Here is a 24012-nt window from a genome sequence, read left to right on the forward strand (position 1 = left end):
AACATGAGTGAGCTGAGAGTTCATGCAGATGAGAAACTACTTTTATCTTGGAGGAGGTAACATCTTAAAAGGTCCCTGAAACAGGATTTTTCAGGCAAAAAAAAAAAAAAAATGGTGAGAAATGTGTTCTCTGAAGAGTCAGAATGCACAATGACATAAGGGCATGGGAGGGCTAGGTGCACTTGGAGGACAACCCGTAGTGAACTTGGGCAAGAACCTTCATGTCAACATTTTGAAAGTTGGTTAAGAGACTTGAGATAAATTGATGCCAAGTTATAGAGGACTTTTATTGAGGTTCTTGAGGCATTAGCCATATTCCTTCACCTATGGGTTCTGAACATTTTGACAGAAAGAAACAGGAGTCAGACACAAATTAAGTTACCAGCAGAATTTACAATAAAGTTAGCATGGGGGATGTAGTTTGGAACAGGAACTTAGTCAGGCTTTCTAAATTTTGCATGTATTTGTCTACAGAGCATGTCGACAACCACAAGCCTCTAGACCCAAGGGTGGAGTCTGTGGAAGAGAGGGGACCAGGGATGTCTTATAACAGAAATCAGCCAAAGCTCGACTACATCACGGGTATACAAAGATCTTTACCTCAGTCTTACCAGACTGGGCAGAAATGAATGTTCTCTCTGACACTGCTCTCTCTTGAAGGAGGGACCAGAAGTGAAATTTCTTCTATGGAAATGTGGTGTGGAGAATGAGTGTTAGGTGTCTCCACCAACCACCAACAACCTTGACTGTCAGGTAGAAGAAGTCATGTGGGCTTCAGTAGAGCAGGAGAGCTACTAGAAACCTTGGAGTAAGGTGCTAGGGTAGAACTGCTCTCTAGGAAGAAAAATCAGGCGGCTGTAGGCAAAATATCTTAGAACAGGATGGATGTAAAGGTATTGCAAGAAGGTGGGATGCTGTGATTTCAGGGGTGAGAGGAAGGAAAAAACTAAAGCTGCTTACGGACAGTGGGTGTGGAAGGATGGGACAGCTGTGAGGAAAGGAATGAAAAACACTCTAGGACAGTTGGAAGAGGAGAGCAAAAGGGGCAAAAGGTCAGTGATTCAAATCAGGATAACTAGATTAATGATAATTCCATTCACAGAACTGGAGAAGTGATTAGAAGCAGAAACTGGAGAGGAATGAGTTGTTTGTGGACATAATGAGTGTGAGTTATCAAACCATAGGAAAATGTCCAAGAGAATACTGGAAATGTGGATAAGAAAAGAGCATCAGGGCCAAAAGAGAGGATCTGCAATGAAAATTAGGAAATCACTAAGTCCCCTGTTTAACTCAACTGACCCCTCCCCCCCAGTTTAAAACTTTATCAACAAGGGAAGCCATGTGTTGGTTTACGCTGTGATGGTGCTCCCTGTCTCAACATCAGCTGTCCCTTTTAATGTCCTGACACCATTACCAGGCTTTTATAAGGGAGACTGTCAATAAATTCAGGTAAGTCACTTCATTTCCTGGTGTTTTTCTCCTCATGGATAAAGTGGGGTGGTAATAGCACCCATCGCAAAGGGTTGTGGGAACTCGATGAGTTAATATTCGTAAAGTGCTTAGAATAGTGTCTGGCATGTAGCAAGTCCAATAAAAGTGGTGTGGCTCTTACTGTGTTTTTGTTTTGCTCTTGTTCATGAAACACCCTGCCTGGAATCTTTTGAAGTATAAATTTTGGAAAGGAAACCTAATGGAGCCACAGGGCACCATGACCCCGTTCATCCCACAGATATGGTTGAGCTCCTACTTTGGGCGTGGATGCCACTGTCCTTGCCCTTGAGGGGTCCTCAGTTTAATAGGGGCTGGGTGGGGGTCCACAGGGACACAGAACCAGTACAACCCAATCAAGACTGGGATCTGTGGATAAACAAAGGCTCTGAGGTGAGTTAGTGAAACTTGTGCTGCAGAAACTAAAGTAGTTTCATGGGGCTAAAACACAGAAAGCCGCTCTTAACCCACTGCTTATTAATTCATCCATTGGTTTATTTATTCATTTAGACTTTTTTTTTAAACAAGTTAAAACTTTATTTTCTCCCCAATTTTAATTTTTTAAATTGAAGTAGAGTTGATTTACAATGTTGTATTAATTTCTGCTGTACAGAAAAGTGATTCAGTTATACATATATATACATTCTTTAATTTTTATTTTATATCGGCATATAGTTGATTAACAATGTTGTATTAGTTTGTGTACAGCAAAGTGATTCAGTTCTACATACACATGTATCTGTTCTTTTTCATATTCTGTTCCCCTTTAGGTTATTGCAGAATATTAAGCAGAGTTCCCTGTGTCATACAGTAGGTCCTTGTTGATTATCTATATTATATATAGTGGTGTGTGTATGTTAATTCCAAACTCCCAGTCTGTCCCTCCCCCCAACCCTTCCCCTCTGGTAACCATAAATTCGTTCTCTAGGTCTGTGAGTCTGTTTCTGTTTTGTAAATAAGTTCATTTGTATCATTTTTTTAATCCCACATATAAGCGATATCATGTGGTATTTGTCTTTCTCTGAATTCAGACTTTTTTGGAACAAGGAGCATAGCTAAGCGTTACATGAAATATGTAGATAAATGGTTTGTTCTTTGTGACCTTGAGAAGCCAGTTGTCTAGTGGAGGAGAGAGGCATGTGAAAACCTGTAAGCCAGTGGAGGAGCTGAAGGAGGGTGGGAGGGGTGCAGAGGAGCCCGGGGGGCCACATGTTCCCTCCTACCCCAGGCAGAGCTGCAGGGGCTCTGCGGAGATGGCGGTCTTTGATTTGACCCACCAGCTCACTTCTTGGTGCATTTGGATGTATAGGCAGAGGCCACCTCAGGCAGAGGCACAGGATGAGCAAAGGCAAGGGGCTCGAGATCCCAGGTGTGTGAATCACTTTCTCCTACCACTTGCCCTTGGCGGGAGAGAGGGGGCAGGGGTGACCACAGTGTGAGAAGCTGAGAAGCAGGGGGACTGTGGATGCTGAACAGGCCATAAAGCAAAGGGCTGGGGTGTGGACAGCTAACCGTGTCTCCTTAGCTCTTTTGCCAAAAGCCAGCTCTGCTTAGGAATCTAAAAGGAAAACTGAGATTATTTATGTGCTACCACCAGCAATACATCGGAGGCCAAGAGGAGTGAGAGTTATTGAGCTGGTTCAAAGCAATCTCGATTATTGAAAATGAATGAAATTGAATTCCACTTCCTACAGAGTCATTTATTGAGAGACAAAAGCAATTAATATTGCAAATAAAATAATTGTGAACTTCTGAACTAAATTACCATGCAGATATAATGTACTGTCTCATCAGCCTTTAAATACTTCATGTATTAGAAACTCATAACACCCGTTTCTGAACCCGAGGCTACATCGTTAACGCTTATTCGTTCTGCTTTTGCCAAAAAGCAGTTCTCAAGAGTAACAAATTAAAAGTCATCGTTTCAGAAATATGATTCCAAAGTTAAAATTCACAACCATATTGAGGTTTGAGATTTCAATTTGTAAATTAATCCTGTCATTTGGTAAATTAAAAAAAAGAGAGATGAACTGGTAAGGTGTCCCATAGTTCCTTGACAGCAACAGGAATTTTTGCACATTATTGCAAATTTAGCATGTCCTGGAAGTACCTGTTGCCAAGTACCAGGCATGCATTTGATGGATGATTCTGCTGTCAGCCTCAAGCATCCTTGTGGTAACTGATTTATGTACTGAGGGCCCTTGAGAATTCAAAGTGCATTGCATGTGCAGAGATAGTACAGAGATTGTAACTCGCAGAAGTTCCAACTTGAGTCACCTTGTTTTATGGGAACACTACGGGGTCTCTAGAAGAGTCCCTTCCCATTTAGGAAATGAGCTGTCTTAAGTAGGCTTCCCAGAAGCAGAGCTTATGGTGAGGATTGGGGGAAAGTAAGAGGAAGAGCTGGGGAGGGGTAGGACAGGAAAGAGGAGACTAACAAAGGGGTCGTATCAAGAAAAGTACGCTGGAGAGTAAGTTAGGTCCTGTCCTGCTGGGGAGCTCTGGAACTAATGTAGGACGTACCCGGAGTCACGGCACCATATTTATTACTCCTGTATCTGATGATCAGCCCACAAAGAGTCACAGGTGCTGGCTGTTTGGAGTGAACACACCTGGGGAGCTGGTGTGTGCAAAGCTCCAAAAGGGATCTAGGAGGGTGTGGGCAGTGCTATGTCCAGTATTCCATGATTATCATTAAATGCTATGGGAAGAAAGTTTAATTTTACCAGTCCATGGTGACAGTAAATAATCACTATCATCATCCTGGGAAACATGCCCAACTCTTGGCAGTTTTCTTGATTCAGAGCCCAATGTGCAGGAAGAGGTTTCAAAGGGGCCAAGAGATTAATTTCCTGCTGGCACCAGGCTGGTGGCAGAGGACTGACACATGCTAGGCACTCTCCTAAGATAGGAAAACAAACCATGAGAGGCGGGGTAGGCACTGTCAGTGTGAGAAAGCTTCCAAACAGCTGGTATAGGCAGTGGGGGAGAGGGGAGCCTCTGAGAAGCCAAAGAGATAGACCCATCTAAAAGCACTGAAATTCAGCCTTAAAGAGTACTGGCTCAAAAACATATCTGTGTGCACAATTTGACCTGTAGCTCACCAGTTTGCAACACCAAATGTCTAAAATAAAGGACCTTAATATGTGCAAAAATATGGTTTGGACATTGATAGAAAACTTTCCAGAATATAGAAAGCAGGTGTAAAGGGAGAAGAAGGTTGAACCTACTAGATTCTTGCCACCTGTTTAAAAGTTGGGACTCTGTCTCAGAGCAATAGATGCTCTTAGTAGCAAGGTGTTTTTTTAAAAATTTTTATTGGAGTATAGTTGATTTACAATGTTGTATTAGTTTCAGGTGTACAGCAAAGTGAATCAGTTATACATACACCTGTGTCCACTCTTTTTTAGATTCTTTTCCCATATGGATCATTACAGAATACTGAGAAGAGTTCCCTGTGCTATACAGTAGGTCCTTATTAGTTATCTATTTTATATATAGTAGTGTGTATTAGTTATCTATTTTATATATAGTAGTATGTATATGTCAATCCCAATCTCCGAATTTATCTCCCCCCTTCTCCTCTGGTACCAATAAGAAGATTGTTTACTATCAATACATCTATGACTCTATTTCTGTTTTGTAGATAAGTTCATTTGTACCATTTCTTTAGATTCCACATATAAGTGATATATGATTTTTGTCCTTCTCTGTCTGACTTAACTTCATCCAGTATGACAATCTATAGGTCCATCCATGTTGCTTACTCAGCCATAAAAAAGAACGAAATAATGCCATTTGTAGTATCGGGTTATATTGTGATGGAATTTTCAGTATATGTCTAATACCTGTTGATTTGTTTAATACTTGTGTGCATCTCAGGGAAGATAATTAAACCCTTGTTTTGGCTGAGGGTTTTGCCATCAGCATTTTAAGAGGATAGAATTCTTTCAATTATTCAACAAAATATAGTGTTATTTGTCTTTACATACAAAATAAAATACTCTCTCAGCGCAATTCTTCCTTTGACCTTACTCAGAATCCTGAGGGAAAAATCTCCTTAATGACCAATAACCAGCTAAAGTTCATGTAAATTGATTGAATGTAGAACAAATTACTAAGCCTTGAAGTAACCATATCGTTAGTATATGAGCCTTCGTTGTTAGCTCTCCATGAAGCAGTATTTCATGGTGGCACTCCCCACCATTTAGCCCAAATACCAGGACATTGTTGCAGTTTCCACAGTGATTCACCATTGATGATCAGGTAGATCATTGAAACGTTAGCTTCTAACCTTGAAGCTTATGGGCTGAGTCGGAATGGTCCCACTGCTACATTTAAGCTTTATAAGACTTTCTGCCGGAAACTTCCATGCTTGTTGCCTTCAGCATGCAAACCAGTTCCACTGGCATTTATAAACCAGTAGGGAAGAGACATTTTAGGGATCTTTTGCAATAAGCACTCTTGTGTACTGATTATGACTTAAAGTAAGATATTCCATTGTTAAGTGACTTGTGGTTGTCTCCGTAATTTTTCAAATTACATTTGAGAATGGGAGTTGGGTTTTGATCGAGTTATTTTATAACTTTTAATTTAAGACAAAAATGCTTACTCTAGAGACTGAATTTTAAATCCCTAATCTCTTAGAAACATCATAAGCAAAAATCGGTACTTAAAATGGAGCCTCAATTAATCTAGGTTGGCTTTCCTCACTGACTGAATTTACCAGATAATTGAGTAACTTTCCCCTTCGATTTTTGTTTTGATCACTTGGTGTAGGAAAGGCTTCCTCATTCGTGGATCCTGTGGTATTGAGAGCAGCTTCAAAGGAAAAATGAGAACTTCTTTTGTTTCAGTTTCTTGGCCTTTAAATTGTATTTGTGCTTGCTTTTATATTTTAAGGAGATGATGAACTTTAATTCATTCCAACCTACTGGAGGAAGACTAGCCCAAACAATGGAGAAAGCTCAGCTATCAGTTAGTTTTAAAGAAATAGAATATTTTTACTAAAGGCAGTGTATTCAGAGCTTGACAAATAAAGTCCTTTAGAAAAGCTCTCCATGAAATTGAATTATTGCTTAGAAAAAAATGATTCACACAGAGTTGTTTGAAAAACATGTTGCTTACACTATTAATTTGCTTTGGAAGCCTGTCTTTATAGGTGATGTAAAGACAGAGTTCTGCACAATCAGCATTTTATACATATACACACATGCGTGCGCGTGCGTAATATTTCCTGAATTAGACTCTCCTCTCTAGACATGGCTGACCAATGTCTAATCATGCACTTCCATTCCACTCAGATTGCAGCATTCTCAGTGTGAACTTCCTGCACTTTGACTTTCACCTAAATGGTACTGGGGTGCCTCTGGTTAATTATATTTGGAGTTCAAAGTTTTGACTATGGCTGATTTATCAGATGTAATCTTTTAAAGGCATAAAATTAAATAATGGGCAGTGCGCGGGTAAAGATTAACTTTCCCTAGATCATCAAGATTGATGGTCTTGGTGTCCATAAATACACTGGAGGTTGATATAGTACACTCTGCTTTCATGTGGTTGGGTTCTGTAAGTTCTGAGAGGTTAATTGCGGGAAACGTTTTGCCAAACTTGGGCCATTAGAGATTACAGGAACCGACCAACCAATCTAATGACTTTTGATTTTAAGATGTTGCAAAGCTTTAGTTGTTTTGTTCTTTTACCTAGTCTCGCTGAAGTATTTAATGAGATCTGTGCCAAATGAAGCAAAAAGATATGACTCCTGCCCTCATGGAGCTTACAATTGAATCGGCAGGTGCATCAAAACCAAGTAAAAAGCAAATAAGTACAATATTATAAGTTATTTTAAAAAGAGCTCAGAAATGAATGACCTACTGCCCTAAGAAAAAGAATGAGGGCTTCCCTGGTGGCGCAGTGGTTGAGAGTCCGCCTGCCGATGCAGGGGACACGGGTTCATGCCCTGGTCTGGGAGGATCCCACATGCCGCGGAGCGGCTGGGCCCGTGAGCCATGGCCGCTGAGCCTGCGCGTCCGGAGCCTGTGCTCCGCCACGGGAGAGGCCACAACAGTGAGAGGCCCGCGTACCGCAAAAAAACAAACAAACAAAAAAAAACAACTGTTTACTTAGATTCAGTTAAAATGATATGCTTCCTGAATCATTGAAATGATTGATTCCATGAAGTTCTGATCATATGGGTAGACATAATCTAGAGACTTTACAGTTATGTTTATAACTATAATTTGCTGCCCCTAAATAATTCTTATGATAATATAATATGTGGTCAATGCAGAAAGATTGCAAATTTACCGAAAGATCCAAAAATTTACTATAATTCTTTCGCCAAGTGGTAGCCAGTATTGACATTTTGGCTGGAATCCTCCCAGTTGCTTTCTGACATACATAAAAATCTTTACACATATACATTTTCACAAGAAATGGAATCCTATTATATGTAGTATTTTACAGCCATTTTCTACTTTTTAGAACCAACATTTCCCCATGATCTTTTATACATTGTTTTTATATTATAATTTTAATGGTTGCATAGTACTTAATAACATTGTTGCATCTCAGTTGCCTTAAGCAAGCCACTGTTTACATACATTTGTTTACTAGTTCTTCATTTTTATAAATAGTGGGATGTCTACCTTTTCCTTAATTTTAATTATTTGCTTAGGGTACACTCATAAAAGTGAAATTTCTTGGCTAAACTCCTGAGGCTTTGAATATATGACTGATAATATCCCCCCAGAAAATCATACTGATGTACACCTCCACTAGCTGGGACTGTGTCCATCCTCTCCATAGGTCACTTTTACTGGGTACTTGTTTTGATTTTAACTTTCATAATTTCGTCACAAAATGATTACAAAAATATGTTCTGTACTTTATATTTGATATAAAATAGGAATATATATTTAATGATTTTTGAGATTTGTAATGTTGCTTTTAAAATAAAACTAAAAACAAAATCAAATTTAGAGGAAATGGGAACTTCTAGGATATGAGCATTCTGAAGACAAAAGTTCAGTGTCTTGTTCTTTACAAAAGCAAGTCAACAAATTACAAATGCAAACATAAGTCATAGAATGGGAACCAAAAAAGATCATGTTTAGAGAAAACAAACTTGAAATCGGGGTAGAGAACCTTTGTCCCCAAGAATCACAGTTGGCTATGCTCTCTGATGAGAAATTAATTTTAGACTGAGTTATAAATACGGTGGTATCTTAGAATTCCTGTGACTATTCTCGTGAAAGAGATTCTAGTGAAATGGTCTGAGAAGAGTGAGTTGTCTGTGAAGGTTACTTCTAATAAAAATGACAAATGGAAAATTTTAAATTATAGTTTTCCCCTGCAAACATCTTTCCCTATGATTGGTAGTTATCAAAATTAAATGATCCTAGGAAATTGGGCGGCTGCATTAAATACAGCGGCGGGGGTTAGAATTATAAGGAATTTGAAAGATTGCCTAACCCAGCTCCTCATTTTACAGATAAAATAGAGCCCTGCAGAGATGAAGGGAACTGCCTGAGGACCCATACCTGGTGAGTAAAGAAAGAAGAAATAAAGAAATTCACATAAGCAGATATTGAAGTAATTTAAATATTTAAAATATCGTGAAAGTTTCCCTGTATAATCTGATGCCTCAGATATAACCACAGTTTGGCATATGAACTTTGCAAGTATTTATATGTATACATAGAAGCAAATGTTAACTTTCTTCCGAAAACAGAGTCATACTATATATATATATATATATATATATATATATATATATATAAATCTTTCTGCAAATTGTTCTTTTACATACATCTTGTACAGATAGCCTTAGTTTCTCTCAGCTAACATGTAGATGGAATAGGGCAGAGGCTGGCAAACCTTTTCTGGAAAGGGCTAAATAATAAACATTTTAGGCTCTGTGGACCCACAGCCTCTGTCCCAGCTACTCAGCTTTGCTGTTGTGTCAAAAAAGGAGCCACAGACAATATGTAAACACGTGGATGTGTATTCCAATAAAACTTTGTAAAGACAAGCACAGGGAACATTTGTGCTACAGGTTATAGTTTTCTAACTCCTGAAATACAGAAAGAAGAAGAGTGACTTTGGTAAACAATGATGTCTGAGGAGGAAGCATGACGAATGCCCTGGGTATAGAGAGGAAGGGGACTGAGCTTGAGTTTCCATTATTAGATGTGGCCTTGGGTGAGGCATGTAGGCTCACTGGCCTCTTGAGTAAAGTGTGGGTACTAATACCCAGACTGCAGGGTTATTCTGAAAACTAAATGAAATAACCTGTGTAATTCAGTAGTTAGTATATGAGAAAATTCTGTTCCTCCCAGGATGGGGGTTAATGCAGAACTTTGGTACTCATGTAGGTGAAGAAGCACTTGGGCAAGGAAGAATTGCCCAAATTTACTGATATCTCCGCAAGTCCAAGACTTGTGTAGATCCTCTTAAAAATCATGTTCTCAAACTGTTGGCAAAGTTTGGGTAAACACAGCTATACCAGAATGATCCTGAGATTTCCTGAGAAAGGATTAGCATGCTTTGCATGGAATTTTGCAATAAAGGAAACACTTATAGTTTAATTCACAGTGATTTAAGAAGATGGACGATTTCTGAGAGGGGAAATCTAATTATAGTGAAAATAAAATTTCATCTACCCATCACTTCCTTCATTATTTATTATTTTTTATTGGGAAGATAAGTATGTACAAAGAATAGGAAAGAAAAACATATTAAAGTGTACTAGGAAAAAATAAGGAATTAATGTAATGCTACTTAACTATAAATTTCTCATATAATCACATTTTAATTTATCTTCAAGTGAACCTACTGGGTAAATTCAATTGGTTACTTTAAAGCAGAATTCCTATAGCCGTTCCAAATAACTGTATTTCTTTTTCTAATTCATTTCCAATTTAACGTATTTTTTATGACATGATAAATTTGTTTTTTTTCTCTGCTGGGATAGTTTCATTCAACTGAATATTTTAAAATTGAACACAACATTCTTCTGTTTTGTGTTTATGTTGTTGTTTTTTCTTAACTCCGAACTAGCTCTTTTTGTCCAAATTTCAATGAAAACTGGAATAATTCTATTAATTTATTGTTGCAGTTTATATTCTGGAGAGCAAAGTATTTTATACTAATTAAGTATTGCTAATAATGACTATGGCATAAAACTTAGGGGAAAAAAGTTAAGTGATTCAAGTTGATATAGTGTTCATTTTTGAGAATAAGTATGTGAATATAGTCAAGATATTTTGACAACTGAAGAATTTGCCCAACCTGATCTGGCGGTTGAGTCTGAAATGTAACACAGCCTTTTAATAGTCACAGAAGTTATCCCAGCAATGAGATCTACATCAGTGGTGGTACCATATTAAATCTTATAGTGAGGAAAGTATTTTATTCTCCTTTCACGTCTCCTCCAAAACTTTTGATTCTCTTGACAAGAATGGCTGTGTGGTGATATTCCATCTTCTGTAGCTGTTTTTAACAAAGAGATCAGCCCTGAGACTTACAGCTATCCTTAGGCCACAGCATCTAACCAGGATTCAATTGCACTGGGTTTTTTTCCCAATCCTTTTTATTTTTACAGTTTACCTTATATTTGTGGTAAGTGAAGCTGATTTATCACTTATAGGAGTGTTATAACTTGTCCATCTTAAACGTATTTATTCAGGTAAAAAACAAACAAAAAAGTGTGCTGACCTAAATAAAACTAATACATGAAGAATGGAAGTTGCTTGCCAACAAGGCAAAATTCATGCCAGTGGAATCTGAATAACAGAAGTTTAAGAAACAACTTAAAGACTATAGCAGTCATAAAATATTGGCGCTCAAAGGGATCTGTAGTGTGTACTAGTTGAAGACACTTGTTGTGCAAATAAAGAAGCATAGACCCTGCGAGGTTGGGGCCTTGCACAGGGTCACATTCAGGCTCAGTTTCAAGATAAGAGAAGCACTGGTAAATAAATCTTTTTACTTCACGTGCCTGAGAGGTCTCAGAGGGTGTGGTCTGGGTGAGCTGAACCAGAATTAACAACTCCTATGTGACTTAGTAAGACTCAATTAGCGAAAACTGTGATTACCAAATGTCTGGTTGCAGTTGGGTGTTCTTGAACTTTTGTTGTCAAGGGCATCATCGAGCTAGAGGGAGGGGATTATGTAAAGGCAGGAGGGAAGAGTAGACCCATCTTGCCTTTTTGTAAATGCCAAAGCTAATTTCAATGATTGCTTTAGCGATATAACGATAACCAAGATTAAAGCAAGCAGGCATCCACTTTAGGATATGAGAGCTGGAATTTTAGATTTCATTATAAGATTGCCACTTCAACACAATAGTAATATAATGGCAATGGATTTCCATTTTTTCTCCATTTCTGTTGAAATATTATCTCATAAATATACTTTGATACAAAAGAGATCTCTCAATTTCACGAGAGCTCCAGAGCTCTGCTTTATTCTTTTGCTGACTTATCCCCAAAATATCTTTTTGATGTACAGCTTCAATATTCTTGCCAATGCCCATGACATCAGCAATCAAAAATGGCATTATTTTTAGTATTTTTTTTTCACATATAGTTGTAGGCTATCCAAAAAAGGGGTCTTGCTTTTAGTGCTCACTGAAATGTTCTTATAGTATCATCAAGGGACGTTTGTGACGCATGTAGCTAATTGTTCCATTAGAGGAAACATACAGCATCTATGAAAGGAGATAACTTTACCCAGTGCTAACCTAAAATGTATGTGAAGCACTTAGGAAGGGAACTAACACCTTTATATATTAGGATTTCTTGTACTAGAAGAAAGCGTTGTTTTCCCAAATTATATTTTAGGAAACTGAGTTTCTGAGACCACATAGCTGGAAAGTGTCAGAGCTCTGCATCTCTCTACTCCACTGCACTTGCAGGTCCACAAATTGAACTGCAGACCACTTACATGTGGATCAGTCTTCCCAGAACTCAGAAGCGAAATGTTTCACCCACTGAAGCTCTGAGTTAAAGGTAGTGATCAAATGTCATAATCAGTGAAGTTCATTTAGTTGAAGAACATAAGAAAAGCATAAATTGGTTAAGTACACTTGATTTTAGGCATTATTCTAGAACTACCCTTTTTTTTCAGTTTCTGGAGTCACTCCTATGTTATTGTGAAGTCTTTTTTCTATTATTTTAGTTATTAAAACCCTTGCAGAGAATCTAAGATTCATTCGGTTCGCATAAAATTTATTTCTACACCATAGAGTGCTTTAGTGAAACTTGAGCTCTCTGAAATATTGGCATTAAAGAACTAGTTATTGGGTTAATAACTATGCTTTTCCTCTAGATGGTCCATTTAAAAAGAAAACTGAATATATTTTAATATTCAGAAAATGATGTTAAACTGCTGCAGTACAATAAGCAAATCTTTGCAGTACACAAGCAGCACTGGCTACGAGTAGTACTGATAGTGTTAACCTGACTCAAGCATTATAGAAGTACTTTCACTAGATGTGCCACATATTGGACTAATTTTTCCGTTATACTCCTGGTGATTTAACAGACATAACCAAGATAGACATGAGCATGATTGTTCCACCCAAAGCATGACCAGAATTCATGGCTGCTTTCCTTATCACAGTGGGCAGAGGCTGAAAAGTTCCGCAAATAAATGTGTAGTTAGGGAATTCTTGGTACCATATCCGAGAATCTAGGGTGTGAATTCCCTACACGAATCCAGCTCACACGGGCCAAACACACGAGGAATAACGTCAGAGGGCTGACGCAGGGCTGGAAGGCATGGGAACCACTGGCTCTGCCCTGAAGGAGGGAGCTGCCTGTTGCCTGACATACCTGATGGCTTCACCACTTTGATGGCCCTTGAGATTGCTTCGTAGAATCACTCGTTTTTTTCCTGACACACCTGATGGCTTTACCACTTTGATAGCCCTTGAGACTGCTTCGTAGAATCACTCTTTTTTTTTTTAACCGATAAAGGAAGAATTTTTTAAAAGGAAGAAAGTGGTACTCCTTTCTTCTATGATCCATTAACTAGTGCAGAAATATGCCCTTCCCACCCCACCCCCTAGGGGAACACAGGAGAGAAGAAGTCATACAGTGCCAGCATATAGAATAAACAGGGGTTTTTTTAATGACCCAAGGTTCCCTTATTACTGTAATGTTTAAAGAACCTGCTGCCTTTTCATTTTAATGTGAGATGTAATTTTCCTGTTGTTTTCCAAGGCTGTCAGGTAACAGACAAATTGCCTTTGATAAAACATGCTTTCAATTTCTCCAATGTAATATTCAATTTTCATTTTCATAAGGAGTTGCTTATTTTGATGGCTTGAATGGCTTGACTAGGATGTCAGTGTCTACTCATCAAAGATTGTAGTCTGAGTTAGAATGCAGGAGAGCATATGTTACTATCAAATTTATTATGTAAAAATACATTTTTGTGTTTAATTCTTGAAAATCAGGAGTGACAGGCCATTTGAGTAAATAATTTCTCTTTGTCCTATTTCTCCCTAAAAGTCACTTAGAAACAAAGGCAGTTTGGGCAACCGCTTATTGAAGAATTTGGGCAATACTTTTATTGAAGAAAAACGTGTTCTAACCCCTTGGATTCCAACTCCTAGAATTTCTGCTAGAAATTCACATTCCTCTTTTTCATTTCACTACACTGACTCTGTGTGTGTGTATCATACACACATACTTTTCTCTGTTTTGTCCTATCAATACATAGAGCAGACCTCAAAAGAAATTGTTAAAAATCCCCAAATGGGACTTCTCTGGGGGGATCCAATGATTTAGACTCTGTGCTTCCACTACAGGGGGCACAGGTTCCATCCCTGGTCAGGAAACTAAGATCCCACATGCCGTGTGGTGCAGCCAAATAAAAAATTATAAAAACCAATTATAAACGTAGTATATATACATTGCAGAAAACTCTGATAATACAAAAATAACAGAAAAAATAAAATAAAAATCAGCCATGTTAAATCCCATGTATACATTTTGTCCTCCTTTTAAGAGATTATAATTAAGAGATTATCGTCGGAAAAGTTGTTCCCGCAGTGAGCTATCTTAGCTCATCTGCCAAGGCAGAATGACCCAGCAGCACCCCAGTATGTGGAATGGTGCCATGCCTTCTGCCCCCAAGCCCTGCCCTAATTCCAGTCAATTCCATCTGAACAAACTGTGAACCCACACCATGTGCCAGACGCCTTGTCAAACACTGAACACACACAGCTGAATAATGCACAGGTCCTCACTGGCAGATACAGACAGACACAGACTTACCAAGGAAGTGCCCAGTAAGGGTGCAGCTAACTCTACACGGGCACCTGGGAGAGACAAGCATTACACTTGGGTTGTAGAGGAAGAATTCTGCCTGGAGCGATCATTTGAGTGTTCTTGGCACCCTGAAGGTGACTGAAGGCAGAGGGTGAATGGTATTGCCTAGGAGAGTACAAAGAAGGTTTGGTCCTGTGCTTCTGTAAGCACAGGACCAAACCTTGGAGAAGTCGCCACATTTTATGGTTGGCAAGAGGAGATGATGTTGCAAAAGAGATTAAAAAGAAGCAGAGATGTAGTTGGCAAACCAAAGAATGTGGTATGCAGTAGACCCAAGAAGAGAGTGTTTCAAGATGGAGGAAGCGGTCCATTAGGTCAAATAATATTTGTTACAATAAGATCTGAAAGATACTCATTGGGTTTAACAACACAGATGTTATTGGTGACATTGACTTTTTTGTTCTTTGTTGTTCTTGTTATCTTGTTCTTGCTGTTTTGTGATGTGATGTAAGAAAGAAACCAGACAGGGCTGTATATAGAGGTGTTGGTAACATCTCTAAATGCGTTTTATCACAATATAACATTGAATGTAATTATTTGGTTACAGGTCTGATGTTTTCTTTTTCTTTTTTATAAATTTATTTATTTTTGACTGCATTGGGTCTTCGTTGCTCTGTGTGGGCTTTCTTTAGTTGTGGCGAGCGGGGGCTACTCTTCATTGCAGTGCACGGGCTTCTCATTGCAGTGGCTTCTCTTGTTACGGAGCACCAGCTCTAGGCGCAGGCTCAGTCGTTGTGGCTTGCAGGCTTTAGAGTGCAGGCTCAGTAGTTGTGGCGCATGGGCTTAGTTACTCCGCGGCATGTGGAATCTTCCCGGACCAGGGCTCGAACCCATGTCCCTTGCATTGGCAGGTGGATTCTTAACCACTGTGCCACCAGGGAAGCCCAGTTCATTACTTAAAGTGTGGGTTCCTTATGTGCATTGACTGTCTTAGCTCTGATAACCCGAGTCATAGTGTCATACCTACCCTATAAAGTGTTCAGTGAATATTTGAATGATGGATAACACTTTTTTCGCCAACCTGCTTCTCCTCCTCTGCTTGCACTGGTCTTTGATTCCTCCCTTCCCCTTGCTCACCACACCTGATACGTTGCCAGGTGATCTCCCTCTGCTCTTTTGTGATATCTCTCATGTCTTGGTTTTTGGCAAGTGACAAATTAACTCCCCTTCCTCCAGGAAATTAAGTCTCCAGTTAAGATTTAGGTGTTAGGCTTCCTAAAATCCCTCCTCCTCTCCTCCCTCCCCCCTCCCTCCCCAGCTCTCCCCCTCCCTCCCTCTGTCTCTCCTTCCCCTCCCCCTCTTTTTCAACCTCTCTTCCCCTACCCTCCCACCCACCCCCCACCTCGCCACCGGCCATCCTCTCTCCCGTTTTTGCCTTTCACTGAGAATTCAAGTGTCATTTTGACCCAGAAATTACAAGTTGTAGAACTTGGGAAGAATTGCTCATCACCACATTTGTCCCATGAAGAGATGTTTGAAAGATAGCTTAAGGAGAAAAAAACAGATTGACATGAAACCTAAGAACAAATATTAAAGGGTAAACTCTGAGGAAAACTTCGATTGAATAAAAAGGCTTGAATTACTGAATAATCAATACGCTGTGAGTCTGACCTCTGGGCAAATGACGCCTAAAGAGAATGAACACAAGTTAGGAGATGGGGTGCTAGCTACTGCATTCTCCCTCCCACCCGTGATGATGTTTGAATCCTCCGACGCCCATTAACGAAAGGACCTGGCTGAGCTTGTGTGTCCTGTGGGGCAGTCCTTCAGTGCAGGGCAGTGCCTGGGCCGCTGAGGAATGAATCTGATTGCGGCGAGAAGCGCCATCCATAACGGAGGGCTCCTCTGTAAGGGGGCCGCCCTTCCCTCTTGAGATGCTTGGGGGAGGAGCGGCTTATCTTTGGGATGGCCAATCCTTTATAGTTAGTATCAGAAATGAGCCCATCAATCAGCCACAGGAGACTTGTAAAGGGGCACCAGGGCCATAAACTTTATGAAAAAGGCTAGAGATTGCATTCAGCCCTCAAGCAGACACACAATTACCCTAAGCCCAGTTCAGGGCAGGGAGACTAAATCTTAAAAAAATAAATAAATGAAGTGAAGACCCCACACTCAACATAGCATTTAGAAGCTGAGAGGTAGGAGATAGCAGCTGTCAGACAAACCTTTCCTCCTTTTACAATGCAAAGACTAGCAGAAGAACAAGAAGGGGAAGGAAGAAGTAAAGAAATGGTAGAAAGACAGAAAGGAAACAAGAAATTAGGCTGGAATGGGAAGGGGAGAAAAAGAAAAACTGGAGATTTTTTTTCAGCATCTGCAAATACTTGCCTGCTTATCAGATAAACTCATTGATATTGAGGGGACTTGAGAGTACCATTGATTTATTCACTGTAGGCAGAAGTTAGAGAAAATCTCCTCTTCATGAGCTTTCCTTCCTATCACTCAGTTCCCTGGTGACACAAAAGGTAAACCTTTTCTAAGGACTTTCTTAGACAGTTTGATATGTTGTTGAATTAACTGGCATATATTGCACCAGATTTTTATGCTGCATCTTTCCACCCAAGCAAGGAATGATTTTATATTGAATAGAGTTCTTAGGGCACCAAGAGAACGCTGGAAACTTCTTAGGGTAATCTCACTTCTAAAATCTGCCTCGAAAATCTCCCCAAGTCTCCTACCTGGACATAAATGCTGAGGGCATTCTAAATCTCCGTGGGATTGTTCTCTGACACCCTGGATCTGTCCCCTGTGGCTTCCTAAGTGTATGCTGTCAGAGTGTTTTATCTGGCAGACTTCAAGAACATCTGAACTATTGGGGAAAAGGTGTAAGGAGGGAAACTTAGATGAATAAGGCATCATTCTCCTAGGACAACTGAGTCTGTTTTGACCTGTTAGTGGCACATATTCTATGTGTAAATGTTGAGCCACAAAATAAACCGTGCGTCTTGTGGTGAGGAAGCCCATGCTGCACAGCTACTGATATGAATGACTCAGGGAGGAGACCCTAGTCTCCTGGGGCTGCTGTAACAAAGTTTCACAAGCTGCGTGGCTTCAAGCAATGTAAATTTATCAGCTCACAGTTCTGGAGGCCAGACATCTGAAATCAGGGTGTCAGCAGGGCTAGGCTGAACCCTGGAGGGGAGAATCCTCCCTTGTATCTTCCTAGCTTCTGGTCGTTTGCCAGCAGTCCTCGGCATTCCTCAGCTTGCCGCTCCTAAGTCTAGTCTCTGCCTTGACCATCACCTGGTCTTCTCCCTGTGTCTCTCTGTCTCCACATGGCTATCTTCTTACAAGACACCAGACATATGGATTAGGGGCCCATCCTATTCCACTGTGATCTTAACTAATTACATCAGCGGTAACCCAATTTCCAAATAAGGTCATATTCAGAAATTAAGACTTCAATATATCTTCTTCTTTTTTTTTTTTGAGGGGATGGGGGGACACAATTTAACCCATAACAGTGACTCCAGAGATGTTTGTTTGAAGTCTTAACTGAATAGACCTAAAGACTTTTCTTTTCTTTTTTAAAAATATATTTATTTATTTATTTTTGGCTGCGTTGGGTCTTCGTTGCTGCATGAGGGCTTTCTCTAGTGCGGGGAGCAGGGGCTACTCTTTGTTGCAGTGTGCGGGCTTCTGATTGCAGTGGCTTCTCTTGTTGCGGAGCACGGGTTCTAGGTGCGCGGGCTTCAGTAGTTGTGTTGCGCGAGCTCAGTAGTCGTGGCTCGTGGGCTCTAGAGCGCAGGCTCAGTAGTTGTGGCGCACGGGCTTAGTTGCTCCACGGCATGTGGGATCTTCCTGGACCAGGGATTGAACCCGTGTCCCCTGCATTGGCAGGTGGATTCTTAACTACTGTGCCACCAGGGAGGCCCTAAAGACATTTCTAATTCAATTCAGTACACACTTAGCTAGAAACCCTTGGTATTAAAGACAGTAGATGCTGTTTGAGTTACATGAGATTATCAGAATAAGACTCAACCTCCAGGTACCTTGAGGTACCTGGATACAACAGTATCCCATTATTAAAGATATTTTTAGGTAGAGACATAATTGTATAAAATGTTTAGGACTTACAGTATACGGGACAAGAGGACCCAGTGAGGACACAGTGATTAATAATACTAGTAGCACAAAAATATTTGCTGGGCACAATTCTGAGTACTATACACTCATTTAACCCTCACAGCAGTCCTGTGTGATAAGCACAAGGGCACAGATCAAGCCCCTTCCTATGGAGGGAAAGGTTTGTTCTTTGAGTCCCTGGGGGCCTGACTTGTTTCTTCTCTAGCACGAGATGCAAGGAACTCCATGGTTGTCTTGTACTTTACAATGTCCAACTCACTAGAACTCTTGTCTCCATTGCCTCGTTGCTATAGTCTGGGGAAGATGCAAGCACCAGGGGCTGTTGGCAGTCAGAACGTAGCTAGAAATAATTTCTCTTAAGATCTTCCCTTGCCATGGGCTGCTGACATTCACCAGTCTCAGTCCACCATGTTTCCTCCAAGTCTTGAGTGCCACTGACAAGTACAAAGTGGAGTCACTAAAATGTAGGAATTGGGCTTCCCTGGTGGCACAGTGGTTAAGAGTCTGCCTGCCAAGGCAGGGGACATGGGTTTGAGCCCTGGTCCAGGAAGATCCCACATGCCACGGAGCAAAGAAGCCCGTGAGCCACAACTACTGAGCCCGCGTGCCACAGCAACTGCAGCCCGCGCGCCTAGAGCCCGTGCTCCGCAACAAGAGAAGGCACTACAGTGAGAAAAGCCTGCGCGATGCAACAAAGAGTAGCCCCTGCTTGCTGCAACTGGGGAAAGCCCACACACAGCAACCAAGACCCAACACAACCAAAAATTAGTTACTTTTTAAAAAGTTAAAAAATAAATAAAAATAAAATGTAGGAGTTATGACCATGCGAAAATAAGCTCCATGCAAGCTAGAATTTTTACCTGATCACTTCTATTTCTCTAGTACGCAAGAGTAGCCAGCCCATTAGGAGAGGCTCATTAAATATTCATAGAATGAATGGTTGACTGTGGTTAGCAGGCAGTTCAAACCCAAAGCCTGAATCAAGTCAGGGAAAACAGAGGTTGTTACTGGCTTTTGGTAGTCATAAACAATATATTTTGGCTATAAAATTAAAAATATATATCTTGCTACTTCAGATACAGTGATTTGGGATTTTGCTGAAAGACACATGCTAGAAGGTCCAGCATTATGCCTTTCCCTCCACACCCAAACCAACACTTACTAAGCCAAATGCATGTCTGCCCCGAGTGGATGGTTTGTGTTTGCGGCATTCCTGCTTCAAACTCCTTCAGCCAGAGGAGGAAAACACAGACAGGAAGCTCCTTCTCTACAACCTTAATTCTTTCACTTCCTGTCCAGACCCTCAGGTTACATCCTTTTTGGTGACAATACAATCAGTTCACTTAGAAGGATGATAGTAACCAGTTATGAGATGGTGACATTTGACATGATTAAAAAAGCAAAAGTTGCAAATTGGAAAATATTTAGAGAAGACAAACCCTGATTTTACAGTCTAGGGAGAGGCACTGCCAAAATATACTTTATAACCTGAGGTAATGAAAAAGAAAGTATATGTGGGACATTTTGGTAAAAACAAAAAGAAACCAAAAAAACACCTTCCCAGCTTGATGTCTCAAATGCTTTTGGAATCTACTCTTTTTAAGGAAATCGTGGTATGAGTGGCATACACTACTTGGAGAGCACAAGTAGAGCACAAACAGAACAAGCTGTCTCTCACTTTGCCCTGTTGATGCTCTCCTCTTGCAGAAGTCTTGTTTCTGTGTTGGTCTTCCCTGCTAGAAGGCTGTGTCATGGTTATATACCAAATGCCCCTTGTGGTTTTTGCATCTTCCCCAGTATGTCCCCCACCACAGCCTCAGAAGTTTGCAAGCTAAAATATGTTCCCTTTTAAAATTTAGAAAAAATAAATTATTTTCAGTAACTAAGACACTTTTAATCACACATTGGGCAGTTTAGCATATCACCACAAAAGAGTAATAAGCAGGATGTTTTTGAAAAGAGGAAATAAGGACCCATTCTGGAGAGCCAAAAGCTTCCTTTGGAAGGCAGTCTGCTTGCTGTATAGACCCAGTGCTATTTGTTGGTAAATGTGAGAGTTCTGTCCAGAGCTCCATGGACCCCAGTAGAGCAGCCAGTCGTTGGAGTGTGAGCCTAAAAAGATCTGAAATGAAATAAATGATCCCATTCAGAAGTAAGGCTCCATTTCTATGGAGCACAAGTGAAACACTTCATAGTGGTGTTTTGTAACATCCCAAGATTCCTGTATTACTTTGAGGATTATAGATTTGCAGGTGCAGAAAATGGGACAAATACCATTTGGATACTAAGATGCTGACATATGCTCCTTCTTATTGCTTCCTTGAAGTTCAACAGATATAGCAATTACCACCTGTAGCTTAAAAGGGGATTCATCTTATACTGACTTTTCTCTCTTTTCTTTTTTTTGGCCTTTGAATACTGGCATTCCTTTTTCTTCTAAGCGTAGTAGGAACAACTGAACGATTAAGATACCCCAGGGCAAGAATTCCAAAGTCAGATACCTACAGGGACCAGGCAAGTGATGTACATGCCTGAAATCGTCTGGGAGTAATATGGGAACGCCAGCGCCATAATGAATCAGAGAAACTATGCCCACTGAAAAGGGGTGGGGGGACTGATGCTAGGAGGGACTAGGGTCCCAGCGTTGCCAGATGTGCTGACATCTCTCCTCTCTCTCAGTGTGTGCCGTCACTCAAGGATAAAATACCATGGGCTCAGCAGCTTGTAATCTCTACCTTAGGATCTTGTCCCAAGGTTGCATCTCAGAACACTAACTAGTTCTGAAAGAGTGAAAGCCATTCAGAATAGCCTCCATGGTTATAACAGTTAGAAAAACACCAGGTTAAACCAGAGTTCATTGGGCTTCTTTACTACAGGGCTTCTGAGAAACTTAAGTGTGTTACTTACAAAGTGAACCTCCAAGAGTAGGCTCAGGGTATGAAGCATTTCGCAAACTCATCTGACCCTTGGACCCCCTTTCTGTGGATACTTCATCAAAGTACTTTGGAAGACCATGAAGCAATTTACTTTGCAGTAAATAATGTGAGTGTGATTCCTGTAAGTGAAAATCCAAGGGGAACAGTAGATGCTAAAAACAACTTAAAATAAGGATGCCTGTAAGTGACCTTGGCAAGTTAGAAACCATGATTTCAATATATGGAGTAAAAGTGGGAAACAATTGTGATTTTTTAAATCATCAACTACACTGTGAATTAGACATTCTTATCATTCATGGAGTGTTTGGATTTTCAAGTTTTAAGTTGAGAGTGAAACTAGAAATGATAAAGAAAACCTATTCTATAGAATAATCTATTCCTCAGTACATGACAATATCTTGACTATTGATATTCATTCAACAAATATTTCTCACATACCTACTATGTGCCAGGCACTATGTCAGGCACTGAGTAGAGTCTAGGATTAAATTACTAGTGTAGCTAATGCCAGTTACAGCCTAAACCCAGGGATCAAATAAAAATGTGTATTTTCAAAAAAAAAAAATGTGTATTTTCAATTCATAATTTGTCATAATGGGAAATTGCTAATACAGCCCTCTCTATGAGGGTTTTTCTGACATTTTGAAAAGAAATATCTTAGTCTACAACCATTTACTGAGTCATAATGTGACCTGACTTGGTTTGTAGTTGCAGAGGTAGCTACACACAGCATTTGCTTTCCCATCAGATACTGAAAATCAGAGTACTAAGAGTGTGTTCATTTCAGCCTGGACAGTAGCTGCTGACTATTAAGAATACCAATGCGGGCTTCCCTGGTGGCGCAGTGGTTGAGAGTCCGCTTGCCGATGCAGGGGACACGGGTTCGTGCCCTGGTCTGGGAAGATCCCACATGCCGCGGAGCGGCTGGGCCCGTGAGCCATGGCCGCTGAGCCTGCGCGTCCGGAGCCTGTGCTCCGCAATGGGAGAGGCCACAGCAGTGAGAGGCCTGTGTACCGCAAAAAAAAAAAAAAAAAAGAATACCACTGCTATTTCCTGTTCAACCTAAGAATTCTCCATTTGTCTTGTCATACTGTTCTTTGTTCTTCCTCAGTGTCATCCTGAACCTCCAAACATTTATAAATATTGATGCGCGAATCGCATGCCACCTCTCCATAATGTCATCTTTGACCCTTCCAGCCAGAAGTAAACTTCACCCTTGGAAGCCCACTACTCACATCTGTAACTTTCTTATGGCTGTTACTATTTCCGCCTTAAATAAGAAATAATTTTTCAGTAATTTATTCAATAAATACATGTTAAGGAGTTATTATGTGTACTGACAGTTGGAGATGAAGTAGATGCTTGTAACCTAGTACATATTTGAATGTCTTTCCTCTGCTTAATTTAAGCTATAGGATCATTGAATTCAGGATCCTATCTTATATATATGGAATGCAGTGGCTTGTACATATTTGCCAGATAGTTCACTAAACATGGGTTGTTTTTCCCCATATTTCTCAGTCTTCGTTTTCAATCCTATCGCTTGATGATGCTTCAGCAAAGAAGGTTCATTTTCCTGAAAAGAATATATCCATTCCATTCAGAAACACTGTTGAGTTCCTCTCTTCATTGCTCTAGTTTCAGTTCTATTTACAGGTAAAAACTTTCCTTCATTCTTTTTTTTTTTTTTTTTAAACATCTTTATTGGGGTATAATTGCTTTACAATGGTGTGTTAGTTTCTGCTTTATAATAAAGTGAATCAGTCATACATAAACATATGTTCCCATATGTCTTCCCTCTTGCGTCTCCCTCCCTCCCACCCTCCCTATCCCACCCCTCCAGGCGGTCACAAAGCACCGAGCCGATATCCCTGTGCCATGCGGCTGCTTCCCACTAGCTATCTACCTTACTACGTTTGTTAGTGTGTATATGCCCATGACTCTCTCTCGCCCTGTCTCAGCTCACCCTTCCCCCTCCCCATAACCTCAAGTCCGTTCTCTAGGAGGTCTGCGTCTTTATTCCTGCTTTACCCCTAGGTTCTTCATGACATTTTTTTTTTCTTAAATTCCATATATATGTGTTAGCATACGGTATTTGTCTTTTTCTTTCTGACTTACTTCACTCTGTATGACAGACTCTAGGTCTATCCACCTCATTACAA

General features: G+C 40.2%; 1 protein-coding gene across 2 annotated transcripts in view; it reads left to right on the forward strand.

The window, feature by feature from the left end:
• The window catches only part of RARB (retinoic acid receptor beta), a 782786-nt gene that overhangs the window by 216227 nt on the left and 542547 nt on the right, over window positions 1–24012 (forward strand). Inside the window, exon 2 of one of the 2 annotated variants that reach the window (XM_060298661.2) lies at window positions 8981–9032. The exons of the other annotated variant lie outside the window; for it this stretch is intronic. The gene's annotated coding sequence lies outside the window, so the exon portion shown is untranslated. The remainder of the gene's footprint in view (window positions 1–8980; window positions 9033–24012) is intronic. 2 annotated transcript variants of the gene reach the window in all.

The sequence above is a fragment of the Globicephala melas genome, chromosome 4, assembly GCF_963455315.2.
Source record: "Globicephala melas chromosome 4, mGloMel1.2, whole genome shotgun sequence".
In the NCBI taxonomy this organism is placed as follows: domain Eukaryota; kingdom Metazoa; phylum Chordata; class Mammalia; order Artiodactyla; family Delphinidae; genus Globicephala; species Globicephala melas.